We start from the raw sequence: 17,393 nt of genomic DNA on the forward strand, positions 1-17,393 counted from the left end.
TCTAGGAATAGGACAGGAGTGGGGGAGACTCTGGCCCTCCTCACCGCCTGCTCTTGGAGACAGACCTTTGGGCCATCACAGGCTTGGGGACAGAGGCTGACCCTCGGAGCCCCACGGGGCACCTTCCTCCTGCTGATCTAGGAGCCCGGCCCCTAACCTTCTAGCCTGCCACGCGTCTGTCCCTGCGCAGCTCAGGGTCCCCACCGGTGTCCCCTGAGCTGCTGACCCGCCGGGTGCCCCCGACAGGTAGCTATGGCGGTGCCTGGAGGGTGCTCCTTTGGGAGGTGCCCCTGGCTGTGGGCTGAGCGGGAACGGGGCGAGGTAGGCGCTGTGGGGGCTGCAGGAGCCCAGGAAAGTGGTCAGTGACCGGGCTGAGAAGCGGGTGGAGGCCAGGCCTTCCGGTTGAGTTCACAGAGGCCTTTGAAGCCCAAGACTCATACCCTAGCATCCACCACCCCTATTCAAAAAAAAAAAAAAAAAAAACCACACAAAAAAGACAAAGACTTGGAGGCTGAAAGTGGCAAAAAAAAAAAAAAAAAAAAAAGGAAGGAAGGAAAGAGAGGAATCGGGAGACGTTGAGGGAAACAGAGGCAGCTGTCATTCGCGGCTTTCCTAACTGGGGATGAGAATGCTTGCCACACCGGCCCCTGCCCCAGGCCCATGCGGACAAGACTGGGAACCGGAGCCGTCCTTTCCCCAGCGCCCCCTCCCCGACGTGCTGGACACTGAAGCGGCCACCAGCGGGCCCTGGAGAGGGCCCGAGACCCCTGCGCTCCGGGGCCGGCTCGTCCCAGCGGATCCCGCAGGCACCCCCGGGGACAGGCAGAGCCCAGGCTGGAGAGGAGAAAGGGATGTTGCCCAGGGGGGGGCCTGAGGGCCTGGGGAGTGGGGGGGGGGCAGGTGACTGGACATCAAAGTCCGCAGAGAAGGAGCCTCCGATAACCAAGTCTGCAGTGGAGGTCCGCGGCCTGGGAAGCCCCCTCCCAGGTCTACACTTGAGATGTTGCCCCTGCCTCTTATCTTCAAGGTCCCAGAGGTGGCGTCGGAGGCGACCCCGAGGGCTGGCGGGGAAGTGAACGCACCTCTGGCCCCAGCGCCGCCGCCGGGGTGTGGTGTGGGCGCGCGCGCACTTGACGGTCCCCGTGGGGCCCGCGCCCTTTCAGCGCAGTCACCGCCGACACAGAGCGGGACAATGACACCCCCGGGTACAAGTGCAAACTAGTTTCTGTGTTGGGGGAAAAAAAGAGAATAAAAGTTTAATAAACGTGTGCTGTGTTGTGAATGACTTTGCGACGACCTCTGCTGCAAATGGCCTATGCATGCGGAATAATGGTCTCCTTGCAGAGAGGGAAATAGCTTAGTGCTATCGTCGTTGCCTCGGTAACCATCAGAGTCCCCATCTAGCAAGAGAGAAATGAGTTATGAAAAGGCTTGAGTGAAGAAGGGATTAACACATGATCCCAGGGACAGTATGTCAATCAAAATCAACTGAGAAATTACACTGCTCTATTTGAGAATTTCTCCGGAACCCGAACGGTAGTGGAGTCGGGTGCGTATTTTTTTTTTCTCTTTCTCTCTCTCTCTCTCTCTCTCTCTCTCTCTCTCTCTCTCTCCTTCTCTCTCTGTCTTTTTAATTTGAGAAAGAAGGGGGAAAGTAGCATCGTGATTAGTCTTCATGACTATCACTGAGAATTACACCGACGGAAGGGAGAGACTCACCAAAAGAGGGTTGTTTAAGAAGACAGCCCCCCCTTCCAGTCCTCCCCCCCCCCCCCCCGCCCCCCGCACAGTCTGGGCACCTCGCTCTGGTGTCCCACCCCCACCCCCCACCCCGCCCCTCGCTGTCCCTCCTGCCTGGAGCACAGACTCACTCGACCAGAGGCCTGGGGCCTGGGCGGCCTGGGACGCACCCCCAGCCATGCAAGAGGAGTGGGGAGCTGGGGCTGGGGGCTGCTGCAGGCTGAGGGTGAGGGCGTAGACGGCGCGGACCTGGGTCCCAGCTCTGGGCCCTGGACAGCAGCCTTCGAAGCAACCTCTGGCCTCCCCTCGATTTTCGGCTCCCCGCTGGGGGACCTAAGCGGCTGAGTCTGGCGCACCCCCCGGCCCACCCGCGGGCCCCCCGCGCGGAGCAGGGCTGCGCCCCCCGCGCACGCAGACCCGGCGCACCTGTGAGCGCGCCACCCGCGCCGCACCCTGAGCGCTGACAGCCGGGTCAGAAATCGGGGCCAAAAGAGACACCCTTAAATCCCACGCAGCGCGCTCCGGTTTAATCCATTTCTGACACCGCGCGCGGGTCCCCGCTCTCCGCCCCAAGGCTGTTTCTGCTGGGACTTCCGCTCTGGCGCTCGGAGTCAGGCATTTTGAGAGCAACCTCCATCCGCTCCCCCCCCCCCCCAAAAGATGTTCTCCTTTGGAAGCACTTAAGAGGCACAAGACAGCGAGGAGACAGCGCCGCAGGACCTTGGGTGGGCTCGGTAGGGAAAGCTGGACTTCCCCGGGGCGGTGACCCCAGGATCGTCGCTACAGCTCCTGGCCACCGAACTCTGGGCTTCGGTGGAACCCCTCAGTGCTCGCGTGAGGCGGTGTTTGGGCTCAGTCTTCTGGAAGTCTGTCTGGTCAGCGCCTGAGGGCCAAGCTGGGGGCCGTCCCGGGGTCCCCAGGGTGCATTGGAGCTGGAGAGCCGGTCACCTCAGGCGCCCTCCACTCCCGATTTACCGCCCTGGGCCCAGTGCCTGCTCTTTTTCCCAGCAGGAGGGGACCTTGGCCATCATCTTGTCCAACCCCCTCAATTAGCAACTGAGGCCTTGAGCTGATAAGAATTACTAAAGGTACACATCGACAGGGCCGAGAGGAGACACCAACGTCAACCTCGATTTGGAAAACTGGCCTCATTAAAAAAAAAGAAGAAGAAAAGAAAAAGTTTGAAGGAACTTTTCTCAAACTGAGAGCCTTACTTTGCCTTGAGAGGGCGAGGAGGTGCGAGGAGGTGCGCTCAGCGGACCCCTCCACCCTCCCACCCACCCGCGCTCCCGCCCACCCATCCGTCCATCCGCCCTTCCACCCTTCCAGCCGCCCACCCTCCCTCCGCCGGCCTTACTCCCCTGTGGGTCCCACACAAGTTTCGAGTCCCGAGCGCCCTGCACGGTTAACTAAACCGCCTTGACCCCGGCGCTATTTGATATTTGCCTCCTTGACACTCATTTAGGAGCGCGCAGCGGTAACGCAGACATTGGACAAGTCCGGCCTGAAACCGAAGCCCTGTGCAAGGGGGGAGATGGGGAGAACCTGATAGCTGGAAACTCGTTTTTCTCCAAAGGCTTTCGGGACATTTTAGCCCGGCTTCAGGCCCTCGGAGCGCCAGGGCGCCGCCAGTGCGGGTGTAAACGTTAAATGTTAGCTATTTGTTCCAATGATTGGCATGAAAATCGACTCTGTCTTGACTTCTTTTTTTCCTCCTTCTCCCGCTTTCCTTTCCTTTCTCTCTCTACCCCTCCGGATTCCCACAAATACTAATTCAACCAGTGGCTCCTCTAATCCGCCTTCCCATCCACCCTGCCGCCACCCAGGTCAGAAAACTTAATCGGAGAAAACTAACAGGACAATAACAACCAGGAGGAGGCTGGGGGGGGGGGGACTTTTCTGGTTTTGTTCCACTTCTGGAGGTGATACCGTTCCCTAGGACAGACTCCCCTGTCTCCTTTTTTCCGTAGACTCTCCTATCTCTTTGCTTTTGCTTCCCCTCCGCCCCCCCCCCCCCCCGCCCCTGGCTCTCATTATCATTTTCTTTTCCTTCTTTTCTTGGAGGGGGGGGGTTATTTCTTATAAACAGCAATGCAGAGAATGAAAATGCCTGGAACATATTAGAAATTCAGCAGTGCTGTGCTCTCTATTAAAGAGAGACAACCAGATGAACAGATAAGAGAGCCACCTGGTTTCAGAAGTTCCAGTTTCTGCTTGAGGGGTGCTACCCCATTAAGCTCCTTCCTGGGAGCCCCGGCAGACAAGGACCCTCTTCCCAGAGGGGAGGAAGGGCCACACAGTTTGAGGCTGGCAACCAACAAATGTCCCCCACCTCAGCCATGTCCCAGATCTCAGCCCCACCTCCCCAAGCCCACTCCTGAATTCTGTCCAGAATAACCCATTTGTTCCAGACTCTCCCCTTCCAAGAGGCTGGTCCTAGCTCTCCCCACCCCCATCCACCATAATTCTCCATCTCTCTCTTATTTGTTCTGTCTCTACCTATACCTTCTTCCGACGTAACCTTTTCAAACTCTGATTAGTGAAGCTTCATTCTCTGCACTCAGGCTTTTCCCCAAACCCCCTCTCTCCCTTTCTCCCTCCTTCTTAAAAGATTTTGGAGCCGAGAAGATAAGATATGCAATCCTCTATCGGGAATCCTGTAATATTAAAGATCAAATGTGGCATCAATGGAAGACCAAATGCAGAGAGAGACAAAAGGCGGAGGCTGAGAGATGCTCATCAGCTAATTACAGCTGCAAATATTATGCAAATTTATCTTGGCACAGAAATGGAGAACGCGAGTTTAAGTGTGGAGATAATGCCGGAAAATTGAATGTTCATCTGGGCATGGGAAATGGCCCAGTAGGCTCCGTTGGTCTGTTTCATCTAGGGAAGCACCGTTTTTATGCCCCTATCAGATCATCCTCACTTCCCTGGTTGGGACTGAGAAATTAATATTACTTATAATTGATACTTGAAATTCTTGGAGTGATGTGTCCTAAAGAGACAGAAGAGAGAAAGAGAGGAAACGGGAGAGGGGGCAGGGGGTGAAGAGAAGGAGAGGGAGAGGAAGAGAGAGGTTGGAGAGGGAAGTCATGCGATATTTAATACAAAATTGGAACCAGACACCTGAAATCCCCTGTAGTAAGGGGAAAGATAAAGGGCGAGTATCCCAGAAAATCAGGTCTCTCCCTCTCCACTCCCGCCTAAAACCTGAAGTATCTTCATCATCAAGAAGCAAGCTTTTAAATTCTGGCATTATTTGGTTGCCAACTCTGCCCAAGAGTGTGGGACCCGATCAGGAACTGACCCTTGAACCCCAGATCGCTGGGAACCTAGGGTAATCTCAGGAGAGGAAGGCTGTCTGGTGGGAAGGGGTGACTGAGCCTAACTCTTGTGGGTCGAAGCAGAGGACAAGTGAATTTGGCCCTACAGAACCTCACCCTTGCGTCTGCCCCAAGTGCACCCCCACTCCCTTCACCTCTACCACCTGTGTTCAACATTCTTCAGCCCACTCTAGAACTGTCTGGGAAATTACATTCCCGGGAAACAAACCGCCGAGTCACTTCAGAAGTCAATGTTCTGAAGTGTGGGGAAGAAAGGGAGACAATAGGACTATGGTGAAATGAATTCTTTAAAAAAAAAAAAAAAATCAAACCCTGCCCCCCTACCCCCCACCCTGCCCATCTCCCAGTACAAAATCTACCTTGACCTAGAGAAAGGTAGAGAAATTCAGATGGGCGTTATTCGGGTACAAGCCATCCAATTACCAAGAAATTAGGATCTGACGTCAGGAGGAACAATTGGAGAGCCAACATGTATGAATCTCCTCTCCCTGGTTTGCATATTTGCAACGATTGTTAAATCCAAGCGACCAGAAAGTAGTCAACAGGCACAAAAACCTTAAAGAACAAATTACCAGTGACTCCTGCCCTTTCTACTTCCTGAAGCTGGGAGGTTGCTCTTGTTAGCTGTTGGGAGGGGACTCCCGGTGTAGCCTTGGATTCTGAAATTCATCCTGAAACAGGCAGAGAGTAAAGCCTGTTGCGTTTAGGTGGCTTTTGTTCCTTTGGCGTTAGGGCAAAATACAAAAGAAACAAAAATGGCAATTATCGTAACTAATTAACCATTAAATGAGATGTGTGTCGTCTTCTTTCCAACTCCAAAATGGAGGGAAGATGATGAGGGTAGGTGGGGGGGGGGGGAATCTGGGAGAACAGGTACCCACCACTGTGCTCCTGGGGGTGTGGGGGGGGGACCCTGTGCACATCCTGCATGTGTTAACAGACAAAGCTAGAAGAGCTGAATATATAAATAAATATATACGTACTTTAAAAAAGAGAGCAGGGAATAAGAGAAACCTGAAATTGATTTTTTCCCCCTTGTTTACTTGGAATGAGGCTGGAGTGGGGAGCAGGTCAGGGTGGGAGCTGTGTGGGGGCAGGCGATGGTGAGGAGAGAGGAAATCTCAGGAAAATTAACATTATTGGTATCTTTCTATATAAAGATGCAAATGGCATTTTATCTTAACTTGGCTCTGTGCTTTAGTCAGTGTTTATGATTAATTATCTCCTTTTTCATAAAAATAAATCATGTTAAAAATTAGGATCTAGGTGCTGGAGAGAAAGTAAGGGCTGGTTTCAGGTCGATCTTGTTAATTTCAGCCTGAAATTGACACAGTAATTAAAGAGCCGCGTGGTAAGGCACGAGCAGGCAAGATTATACCCAGCTCTCTCTCTCTCTTTTTTTTTTTTTTATCAGATCTACCTTATATTTTCCCAATTAAAAACTGCAAAAAGCAGTTTCATTGCCCCGGGATAAAAAATAAGGGCCCCCTTTTCACAACGCTGGCCATCACTTTCTACCATCAGATTCATTGTGATGTATTAGATGCAATAAATTATCCCATGTAACAAAACATTGGGAGCTGAAAGGCAGATAATCTGGAAAGCAGAGATAAGGATTCATTATTCCAAATCATTATGAATCCAACGTTGCCTCTGACTTCTTTCTTAATCAGCTCCTCTGATCCTGGATATGTGAGCAGTACAGATAAGGAAAGAGTCGTTTATAATTCTCCACCTCGTCTAATATTTTAAAATAAAGTCAGAGGCAAGAAAACGCCATAAAACACTGGTGAGCAGGCAAGCGCCGGATGAAAAATCACTTCCATGTTATTATATCCACAGTAAGATTTAATTAAAATTCTCCACGTCCACGTGCTTTATTTTCAGATAGGATTTTTTCCCATCACGTAATAATTGATAGGAATTTGCAAACGGGGCTATTTATTTAGGGCGCCTGGGTGGAATAGGTCTGATTTTTTTTTTTTAATTTCCAGTCACTGCTTTGTGAAACTTTCATTTGAGATGTCCCTGGTTCCACACCACCCAGGCCCTGCACCACCCACCCACTCACCCACCTCCAACCAGGCTGCAATTCTTGGTCACAGAAACATAGGCAAATTCACAGACCCAAAAGTTGAGTTTAATAAAAAAATGTTCTGTTAGAAGAAAAGAAAAGAAAAATGAAAGAACTGGTTTTCCTCACCCCAGGCCCCTTTATACCCTCCCAATCCCCCCCCACCCACCCTACACACTTAGAATAAAACAAAACTCAATGAGTGGAAAGGAAAGATTGGAACTTTCAAACCCAGGTTAATATGGAGCGTGTTTTCATCTGCTAGAGAGCACGTGTGAAGGAACTCAACCAATCCGAGGGTGCATCCAGGAAGGTAGATAAATTGACAAGGGGAATGATGCTGGAGACCGATAGGCAGGGAGAAAAATATTACCTATGTTTTAGGGAAAAGAAATGGGATGTTGCAAACCTGGAAGAATAAATAGACGGTTCCCCTAGCCCTGCTTCGAACAACTCTAAGTCGCTATGTATCCTTAGAAAGATTGGAGATACTGCCAGCGAGTTTTTCTTCCTACAGGGTCTCCTTTTTCTTTATCCAACAGGTGAACCTCCTATCTACTCGGCCATGGCGGAGATCCGGGACAGAGTGTTTCCATTACCATTAGTCATTTACTGATCTGTCTTCTACCTCCACATGCCCAGTGACTTCCTTTTATACTTAAAACCCAATCACATGCCTTAGGTTGTAGGAATGTGGCCCAACACAGCACAGGATTTAATGCAGTTCGTGCTGGCACCAATTAGGGTGTCGTGATTGCCTCCAGCCTCTGAATTCTAGAGGGGAGGGGCGGGAAGGATGCTCACTTGCCCAGGGTTAAGGGGTTAAAAGGCCGGTGGTAGGGGCTCCAGAGAGGGGAAAAGGAGTCAGGGAAGCCACGAAGCAGGGCACGTGGGCGCGGGGTGCAGGCAATAGGTGAGGACCCCCCAGTGTGAGGGGGTCTCTTGCCTTCTGGCCTCGACGCTCCTGGTGCGCACCAAAGAAGGACTCCTCAAGGCAAAGGTTCCCTTGAGAGTCCCGAGATCTTGGGAGTGGAGGCAACCTGTCCCCTCAGACTTGTTAGAATAGGACGCGCTCTTGACCACCTGGGATCCGCTGCCCCTCAGCGCTGAACACAGACAGCGCCCTTGAATAACGGGCGGGGGTTTCTTTTTTTTCTCTTTCTTTCTTTCTTTCTTTCTTTCTTTCTTTCTTTCACTCTCTCACAGATATATACACACGCACAGAGACCTGAACCGCGAATCAGCGAGCCGGACTGGTAGCTTTTAAAATTCAGAAAGCGACTTGCAGCTTCATTAAAGCAACATCTTTACAGCGTGCGAGGGCCGGTGTCCACGAATCAAGAATAAACCTTCAGCGTCTCACTGAGCGACCAGCGTCTTTCCCTCACTGTTCATTTCTCAGGATAAATTCTCTCCTTTCTTCACCCTCCCCACCCCCCACCATCCAACCGCCCCCAACCCTCCTGTACTAATTCGCGCTTGTATCCCAAATCAGCAGCCGTTTCCGCCCCCCAAGTCCATTTCACCGCGACAAGAATGCCCTGAATCTTGCCCGGCTTGACCATAAACTGAAAATCGGTCCTATTCTGAGTCCTTCTAAGCCCGAGTGTCTTTGGCAGTCGAGTTTCCTAAAATGAAGCCTTCCTTTGCTAAAGGGAGTATTGGGGTTGATGGGGGGAGCGGAGCCCGCGATCAGGTTCCTGCGTCCCCGACCAAAGCGTCACTTTAGACCCGGAGTCTAGCGAGTGCCCGCGTCAGCAGAAAAGGCACGCGGAGAGGGGCCGCCAGACCCGCGGACCCCGGCGGGGGACCGGGCGGCGAGGCTGTGGGTGGGAGGGGTGGGGAGGGGGACCCGAGGGGCGGGGGTCCCTGGGGGGCGCAGGGCGGGGTGCCGCCGCCCGGGAGGGAGCCAGGCTCTCCATCGGGAAGCGCGGGGAGAGGGGCAGGAGGAGGGGAGCCCGGACAGGGACGCCAGTGCGGAGGCCCCGTGGGTCGGGGCGCACCTCAAGCCCGGGCCGAGGAGAGGACTGTCGCCGTCTCCCGGGGGCGCCCTGTTCCCCGCGAGGCAGCGCTGGAGGAGCAGCCAGGGGGGAATGGGGAGCCCGCGGGGCCCCGCCCCCCCACCCCACCTTCCGCTCGCCGCGGGCCGCGCAGCCACCTGGAAGGGGCCGGGGCAACAGGTTGGGTACAAGCTGGCAAGCGGGTGACCTTCTGTCCTGCGTCCTCGCGACGCGCAGCCCTGCAGACTCCGCGTCCCGGCGCCCGAGAACTTGGCTCCGCCGCTGGGTGGCGGCAGGCGGGAGGGAGCGGGCAGGGGGGCGGGGAGGGGCTGAGATGGTGACGCCAGGTGGGCTTCGGGGCTCCCTCCGTGGCGGGGACACCCCTTCCCCTCTCCCGGCCGGCTTGCCCCCACCCTGGGCTCGGAGCCGGACCCCCACCCCCACCCCCCGAGGGTGGGGGCGGAGGGCGCGGGCCGCTGGGCGGCGTGTGGCAGTCGAGGGACTCCGAGCGGCTGGACGCAGGCCCCTCGCGGAGCCCGAACCCGGCGCCCCCCCCCCCCCCCAGCCAGGGGGTGGCTCTGACCTCCTCTGCGTACCCGGCGCTCGTGACGCTCACGCAGCACCCCTCGACTCTCCCCACTTCCCTCCTCGGGGCGCGCGGCCCACCTCTGCACCCCTCACTCTGCCCTTGCTGGCCAATGGCCTCGTTCTCCCCGCCCCCCCCGACACCCCCAAGAACCAGCCACCCCCAACCCCTTGGCAGCATTAAGCCTGGCAGCTCCTTACTACCGAACTGGGTCCCGCGCAAGAAAGTTCTTGACTTCCTGGCCCAGCAATGGATACATTGTGTTTTATTTCGTCCCAAAGATGTATTTATTGTTAAAGCCAGTCTCCACATTCTTGTCGTGTAAATATTGTGAAGGGAAAACGCTACCTGTCAAAACAAATGGACCCTGACCTTTCTACCCCGGTGTTCACGGAGCCTCCTTTCACTCTGGCAGGAATTTATTTATGACAGATTGCCCCCTCCGTGGATTATTTTTTGATCCCCCACCAGCAGAAGCAGAGAGGGTACAGGAGAGGGGGCTTTGAAGGAGAGGGCTGGCGGGCGCTGGGGCCGGCGGGTAGACGAATAGGGTGATTTTCCTCCAGACGTTTTCTCCCCGGCGCTCCCTGCGACGCTCGCTCCCTTATCTCACTCTCCTACATGGTAAATTTCCCTCTTTTCTTCTTAAAAAGAGTTGGGACCCCTAGAGAGCCTCCTCCCCAAGCGTGTGCCTAGTGCGCGCACGGATATGCCTACCTCCGAATGGTTTTATGCCCACCGTGAGGAGGGACAAAGGGCACCAACGAGCCTAGAGCCTACTCGCCAACCATTCTTTCCTAAACTTTTACTGGCCAGCCGGACCCAAGACTGATGAAGGCAGAGCACAGGCATCTCGAAGGCGTCTGCATACACAGGAGGAAGTCAGAAGGGAGAGGGAGAGCGAGCGCTGAAAGGCAGAGGCCCTGCCGTGGTGGCTCCGGGTTGTGCCTCTAGACGCTCCCACTGGGTCCCCACGTGCTCCAAAAATGGGAGGCAGAGACTCCGGCGAAAGCTTTTTACATCTCCGGTAGGTAAGGACCCGGTCAACACTACCGATGCCATGTGCAGTGTTGATTCCAACCCTGCCAGAGACAGTGGGCTGCGAGGCGCCAGGGGCTGGTCACATTTCAGGCAGTCTTCCCCCCTCCCCCCCACCCCCACCTCAGCCGGTTTCACACACCCCTGATGTGCGGTTTGCGCGTTTGCAAGAGGGGGCGAAATCCATTCCTCGCTCCGTCTTCTCTCCTCCCTCCCTTTCCCCCCTTCGCAACCCGGAAGAGCTCCGCTCTCTACAGTGAGCAGAAGAAGGCGGAGGGAGGGGGTTCCTAGGAAGGATGCGCAGCACCCAGGTTTTACTGCTGGCTGGAAGGCTGTGTGAGATGCCGTAAGCAGCTGGGGCGGTCAGGACCGCAGCGGCGACAACAGTGGCCAAGTCTGCCTGTCATTGCTGCCTTCGGATCTCCGGCAAGTCAGGAAAAAATAAATAAATAAAACACAGCTGGCCCGCGGGAGCAAAATACCCAGGTCAGTGAATATCGTTATCTTCTAACTCCGCACTCGCTTTCCCGCTCCACGTGGAGAGAATTAAGAGGAGGTCTGGACTCCAAAGGGACAGCTGCCCCTGGAAGAAAGTGAACTAGACCCCAGTCTTTATTGTCTTTTTTTTTTTCCTGGTCATTGGCAGTCTTTGGCTTTCTGCAATGACCTTGGGCGAGCTGGTGTGTGTGTGTGTGTGTGTGTGTGTGTGTGTGTGTGTGTGTGCCCTTGTATGGAGGAAAAAGCTAGTAGAGCTAAGCATGCGAAGAAAAACTAAACAGAAGTGTAAGAGACAGCGGGGATGTTCCGGAAGGGCTGGACACACGCTTTCCACTTCAGGGTGGGCAGAGGATTGGGGGTAAGAACTCATTAGGGAAAAGCAGCTCAGCCTTCTCCCAAAGGTGGCGGGCGGAAGGTTCCAGTGCGGATTGCGTGTTTATTTCCCTTTGCTTACAAGTGTTTGCTTAGGCTCATTGTCTCTGCATACAATTAAAGAAACAGCTGTGTACTGTGAGATACAAGGTGGGAATCCAGATGTGTGGGCATCTGGCATCCCTGGAGAGCTGGTGGCCGGGAGGCACCTTTGCTTCCAGGAGCACCCCGAGGTGAGTGAGAAAACCACAGCCCAGAAGAGAGGGCGGCCAGGGTCGTGGGGGAGCAGGACGGGCAGAGGGGCGAGAACTCTACTTTCTCCTGGGACGTTGGACCCACAGTCACTCAGTCAGAGGCAGTTCCCTACAAAGACAGAAATCGGTTAAAATGCGTGGGAAGTTGCTTGAGAGTTGCCTTGCTATACGTTTTCTTCCTCGCGGATACTGCTGGGTGCCCCGGGGAAACCCACACGGTGATTCCATCTAGGGCAGGGGATGGAAAGGAGTCTAACCCGCAGGGTCTTCCCTCGGTTCGGTTCCCGTGTTTCTCGGCTCTTTTCTCCTCCCTTGTTGCCCACGTTCATTCACTAGGACACCGGGGTCATGACAGGAAGGAGCTTATGGACTTGCAGGCGGCAAGCAGTGAAGTAGCATGTGTAGCTCTCCACCCCTTAGCGATTGTGGCGGAAAAGGGGTGTGTGTCGGGGGGCTGAGGAGGTGGGGCGGTCCCGTGCCTGGCTTGGGTCAGGGAGTCAACCCAAGCTGATGCGCCCGACGCTTGCAGGGCCCAAATGGCTGAGTGTGGGGAGGAGGCTTCCCATGAAACCCTTTAAACATTTGTGTGATTCTAAGGAAGAGGATAGTTTGCTGCCCGTTGGAATGGGAGAGAGCCATGGTGTCCAGGTCAGCCAGACCAAGACCCAGGTCAGGGTCAGGTCCCCTGGGCTCCCATTATTGATTCCCCTGTGGGATCCAGCAGGGGGTCCAGCTTTCAGCTTCCAGACAGCCGCCCCGCCAGGCCTAAGGTTCCTGGCTTGAGAAACCAGCTGGGTCCTGAGGAGACGGGTGAGTGCTCGCTGGTTCACAATCCCTGCAGGCCCACCCTCCATTCTATGCGAGCTACCTCTGCCAGCCACGGGGAGACCCGGGCTTGGGGTTAGTCTGTCCAGCCAAAAGCCCAGAGACATGGGAAGCTGCATTTTCCTTTATTGATATTTCCACCCTGCCTTTTTTTTTTCCAGCTGATATATGAGGTGGGGGTAAGTCGGGGGTGCAGTGAGTGGATGGGAGTGGGCGCCCCTGGGCACTCATTGGTGGAGCCTCTGTGTTGGGCCGCCCAGCAGCTCAGGGCCACACAGAGAGAGCCTAAGGAAGGGGCAGGTATGTGGGAGGTGGGTGGCTGAGAGCCCCTCTTTGGGAATTCGAGGCGGTTTGTGTCTGGGAACCCCGGGAGGTGGCAGGGAATTAGGGATCCTGATAAGGTGCGCGGGGGCAGAACCCAAAAGCCCACTGTTCTCTGGCACCCGGTTATTCTTATCATTTCTGGGCTGCACTGACGCGTTGTCTCCTCTGCTCCTGTGCCATTTCACACAGAAATGTGCCTTCGTTTCGCTGGATGTCTTTGTGTGTGGACCAAATATTTCTCGATCACCTTTTTCTTAATGGCTGGGGTAACCGGAGGGAGGTTTAACAGCCGCAGCGATCCGGCCAGGGAAGCCTCGTTGCTGGAGGCCGAACCCCGCTTTGCTTGTGGTCGCTGGGCAGCGGGGGACTAGAGGTGGTGGCGGGGTGCGGCCGCTGGAAGGGCGAGAAAGAGATGCGTTGCCCAGGGTGCCAGAGCGGAGGTCTCCCTGGGTGTCCGTCGCTGTGGGTCTGCAGGCTCTTGTGTGTGGTTGCTATTTTGTTTTATATAACAAATTGCTTGAGGTCCGCGAGGTGGCAGACGGCGGAGAGCCAAGCGCGAGCCAGGGGCCTGGCGGGGAGAGGCGGGCGGGTGGGTGCAGCTCCGGAGGCAAGAGAAGGCGGAGGGCGTCTGCAGGAAGCCCTCTCCTAAGAGCCCTGAGATTCACAGATTTTACCGTGGGGTCTCCAGCGTGTCCAAAGGAAGATGTGAACAATTCGTGCTTTTAGAAGCTGGCCTCTCCTGTCTCCTGATCTGAAGGAAATGATCTTTCCCCATGTTCCCTCTCCTTGTTACGAACCCCCACTTCCCTCCTTTCCTCGAAGCCCACCGTCCATGATCCAGGAACAAGCACACCCCGGTTTCCTGGCTAATCCAGAGAACCGAAACAGCACAATAGCTCCAAGAGTAAGCCCTCCTCCTGGAATGCCAAATTTTAGTGGCCCGAGAGTCGGCTAAGGTGAGAGCCTGAGGCTCCCCGAGCTGCGGCCGGCTGGGGGCAACAAGCTGGGAGGGCCGGGGTGCTGCGGGGAACAGAGCAGGTGTCCCAAGTGCACCCCTTCTCCTCCGAAAAATGCTGGGGCCTGGAGTTCACACGGGTGAATCCCGCACTGCTGACGCTTTCCTGGCTCCCGTGCTGCTCCCTTCCTGGGGAGTCCGGGATGCTTCAGTGATGTATCCTGAGGACCCCCTGGGGAAGGAGAGCCTGAGTCTAGACACAGCCAGCTTCCACCTAAGGGCCAGTGGTACTGCTGGGAGCCAGATAAACGGCTAATGGCTCGGGAGGGACCATGCGACCTGCTGGAGCCCCTTGGTCCTCTCTTGGGTCTCCCACCTGTCCCCCAGACCACCGGGGCCAGGAAGGAGGGGCAGCTGGGAGGTGCGCCCTTCCTCGGGGTGACGTCAAGTCCTTTCTAATCGTTCTCCAGGGGGATCTTTCTCTCCTACCCAACCCCGGGGCTGCCCCCACAGCCACCCGCCGGCCTGTGCCCTGTTACACTCAAAACAGAAATCCCCTGTCTTCTCCCTTCCTCCTCCCTCTTTCCGCTACACCCCTACCTACCCTTTTTTTTTTCTCTTTAATCTCGATACCATCGGGGTTTTTCTCACCCGAGGAGAAGAGGGTAGTGGCAGAGGGAGGGCCAGGATCCCCCGAAGCTGGAGAGCCCAGCCTGGTGGTGGGGAGTGGAGAAGGAGGGGGTAATCTCTGAGCGCATCTCCTCTCTTTGACTCTCCACAGCTCTAGCCGCTCCTCCTGGCCTGGGCGGGTTTCCTTCCGAGTTTTAAACGGTGATAGATGAATAAGCAAAAAAAAAAAAAAAGTAAATTAAACCACCTACCACCCCTAAAGTGATGGCTCATTCCCCTGGGCAGGTAGACTCTAGGCCTGAGGCTGGTGGGCGTGGGAACCGGGAAGCGAGCTGTGCGGGTCCGGGGCTCTCTTCGCCTGAGTTCCCGTGGGTTTCCCCTTTGACGTCTCCACCTCCAGCATCTGCCCTGTGACAGTGAGTTTTGGGGTCCCCTGCTCGCCGTGTTTCGTGGGAGAACGGCGGGCACTAGCCAACGCCTGCTGCTTTCTCATCACCTTTATTCCTCTCCCCACTCTCTGCATTTCAGTTCATGCGGGAAAGAGAAAGGGGGCTTGGAAGGGAACCGCAGAGATACAGATACAACACAGGACGTGTTTAACCTGCGCGGTCCCGGGGCGCCGCGTCCAAGCGGGCTCCTTGGTCATTTCACCGCTGGAGCTCACGCCCGGCGGTGGCGCCTTGGGCCGTGTCCCCGGCGTAACCCTCCCGCCCCGAAGCCTGCGAGCTGTTTATACAGCTTTACCTGTGCTATTCTCTTAACCAGTGGAAATCCTCGCCCGGCCACGGTAACCTAATCCCAGGGCCGAGGCAGAGGAGGGGAAGGTGTGTACGCGCCAGAAGGGGGTTCTTCTCTCTTCCCGATTGGGAAGGAAATTGGGTGATCGAGGTGGGGGCCCTACAGGGCTGCGGAGGAAGGGGGCCCGACTTCCACGTCCGTGTGCTCTCTGCTTTTCTCCCCCGAACAGGCATCGGGGAGCCCGCGCGGTGGTCGCAGCGTGGACGCGCGCGGCCCGCGAGCGCGGCCGCCCCGGAGGCGCCCCGCGGGGCTGGCGAGGCCCAGGACTGGTTTCTCCGTCCTGGACCAGGACCTGCTTGCTCTCGTTCTGCCTTCAACTTGCCCCGTTAGAACCCCCCACACCTCCGACCAAAGTACCAGGGACGGGAGCCGGCCCTTAAGCAGCTCCTCCCCGCCCGGCCTCTCCTTCCAGAGCGCCCCGGTGCCGGGCTCAGCCAGCGCAAGGAATCGAATTAAACGCCTCTTGGCGGTTATTGTCTCTCGCTAATTGCTCCAACAATGGCCACTATTAAAACGGAGACACCCAATTAAAGGCCCCGCCGGGCAGCGCTCGGCTCCGGGAGACGAACTGGCCGCCGGCCTGAAGCCTGCAGACCGGCGGGCCGCGGACCCGGCTGGCGTGGGGCGCCGGCGCCGGCCTCGGCACCTCTGGCCTCCACTTCCTCCCCAGACGTACAGCCACCGCGGCCGGTTCACACCATTTTTATTGACCGATCGCAGCCAAGGAAGATTGATCGAGCGGGAATGGGAAGGGGCTCCTCCTCCCCCAGCCCCGGCTCGCCGGGGCCTCGGGGCCGCGCTCCAATTTCTGGCCTTTGCTGTAGCTCCGCGCCCTCCCTGCCCCCAGCCCCGCAGGTTCCCGGCTTCACTTCTGTCTTAACAGCGCGGCCGGGTCCGCCCAGGCCGGCGCCGCGGCTCCGGGGGGAGGGACGCGGCGTCGCGGCCCGGCTCCGCTTCTTTCTCCTGCCTGCAAATATTTGCTGCCTCGCTGGAAATCCGACTATTCCGCGCGCGCTCCGCTTGCAAAGTCCTTAAGTAAACACGCTCAAATGACCGCCCCAGGCGGCGCGAAGCACGCTCACTCCCCCTGCGCGGGATTAGTAACTTTATGACTTCGACCCCGAGGCTCGGCTCTTGGGTGAGCCTCGGCTCTCGGGTGAGCCTCCGCGGGCAGCGCGCGGGCGCCTCGACCCCGCGGAGCTCGCCTGGATGCGCCGGTCGCCAGGCTCGGGTGGGTGACGCTCTCTGGCCGCGTGGATCTCTGCTCTCGGGGTGCGGCGACCCCAGGGGTGAGCCTGGGAGCGCGCTCCTCCCCTCTGCGTCGCGGGCTCCGGTTCCCTTGCCGGACTGGGTGACCCACTTCCTCCAGGACAGAGCTTCTGCGCTCCCGGGAGGGCGGGTGGGAGGGACCTGTACTTGGGCATCTGTGTGTGTGTGTGTGTGTGTGTGTGTGTGTGTGTGTGTGTGCCCCAGCTTACCCCAACCGAGGAGAGAAAGTTAGGCTCCATTTCTTACCCTTTCCCCAAGAGGGCACACACACCCCACTCAACTTGACGCCTCCAGCAGCCGCCTCGAGGCCTGGCCTTTCCGACAGGCCCAACTGGCTCCCGCCGCCCCACGCGCGGCCCCGGGACCCGGCTCCTGGGACGGAGCCGGTGGCTGCGGCGTCGCTGGCTCGGCTCCGGGATGCTCGCCCCCGGGGTCCCGGCCATCCAGGCCCTTCGACAGCCCCTTACCCTGGTTAGGGAGGCCTCGCGCCCCGCAGGAGCCCCGGGCCCTGCAGCGGCGGCGGCGGCGGCGGCATCCTCCTGGGTCTCCTCGCTTCCTCCACCGGCGCTCCGCCGGCGGCTCCCGGGGAGGAGGGGGTACCCGCGAGACCCGGCCAGGGCCGGGGTGCCCGGGGAGGGGGTCGTCAGGTCTGCAGGAGGGCGCTGAGGCGTCTCTGCAGGAGG

This window comes from Prionailurus bengalensis, chromosome B4 (assembly GCF_016509475.1).
Source record: "Prionailurus bengalensis isolate Pbe53 chromosome B4, Fcat_Pben_1.1_paternal_pri, whole genome shotgun sequence".
NCBI lineage: Eukaryota > Metazoa > Chordata > Mammalia > Carnivora > Felidae > Prionailurus > Prionailurus bengalensis.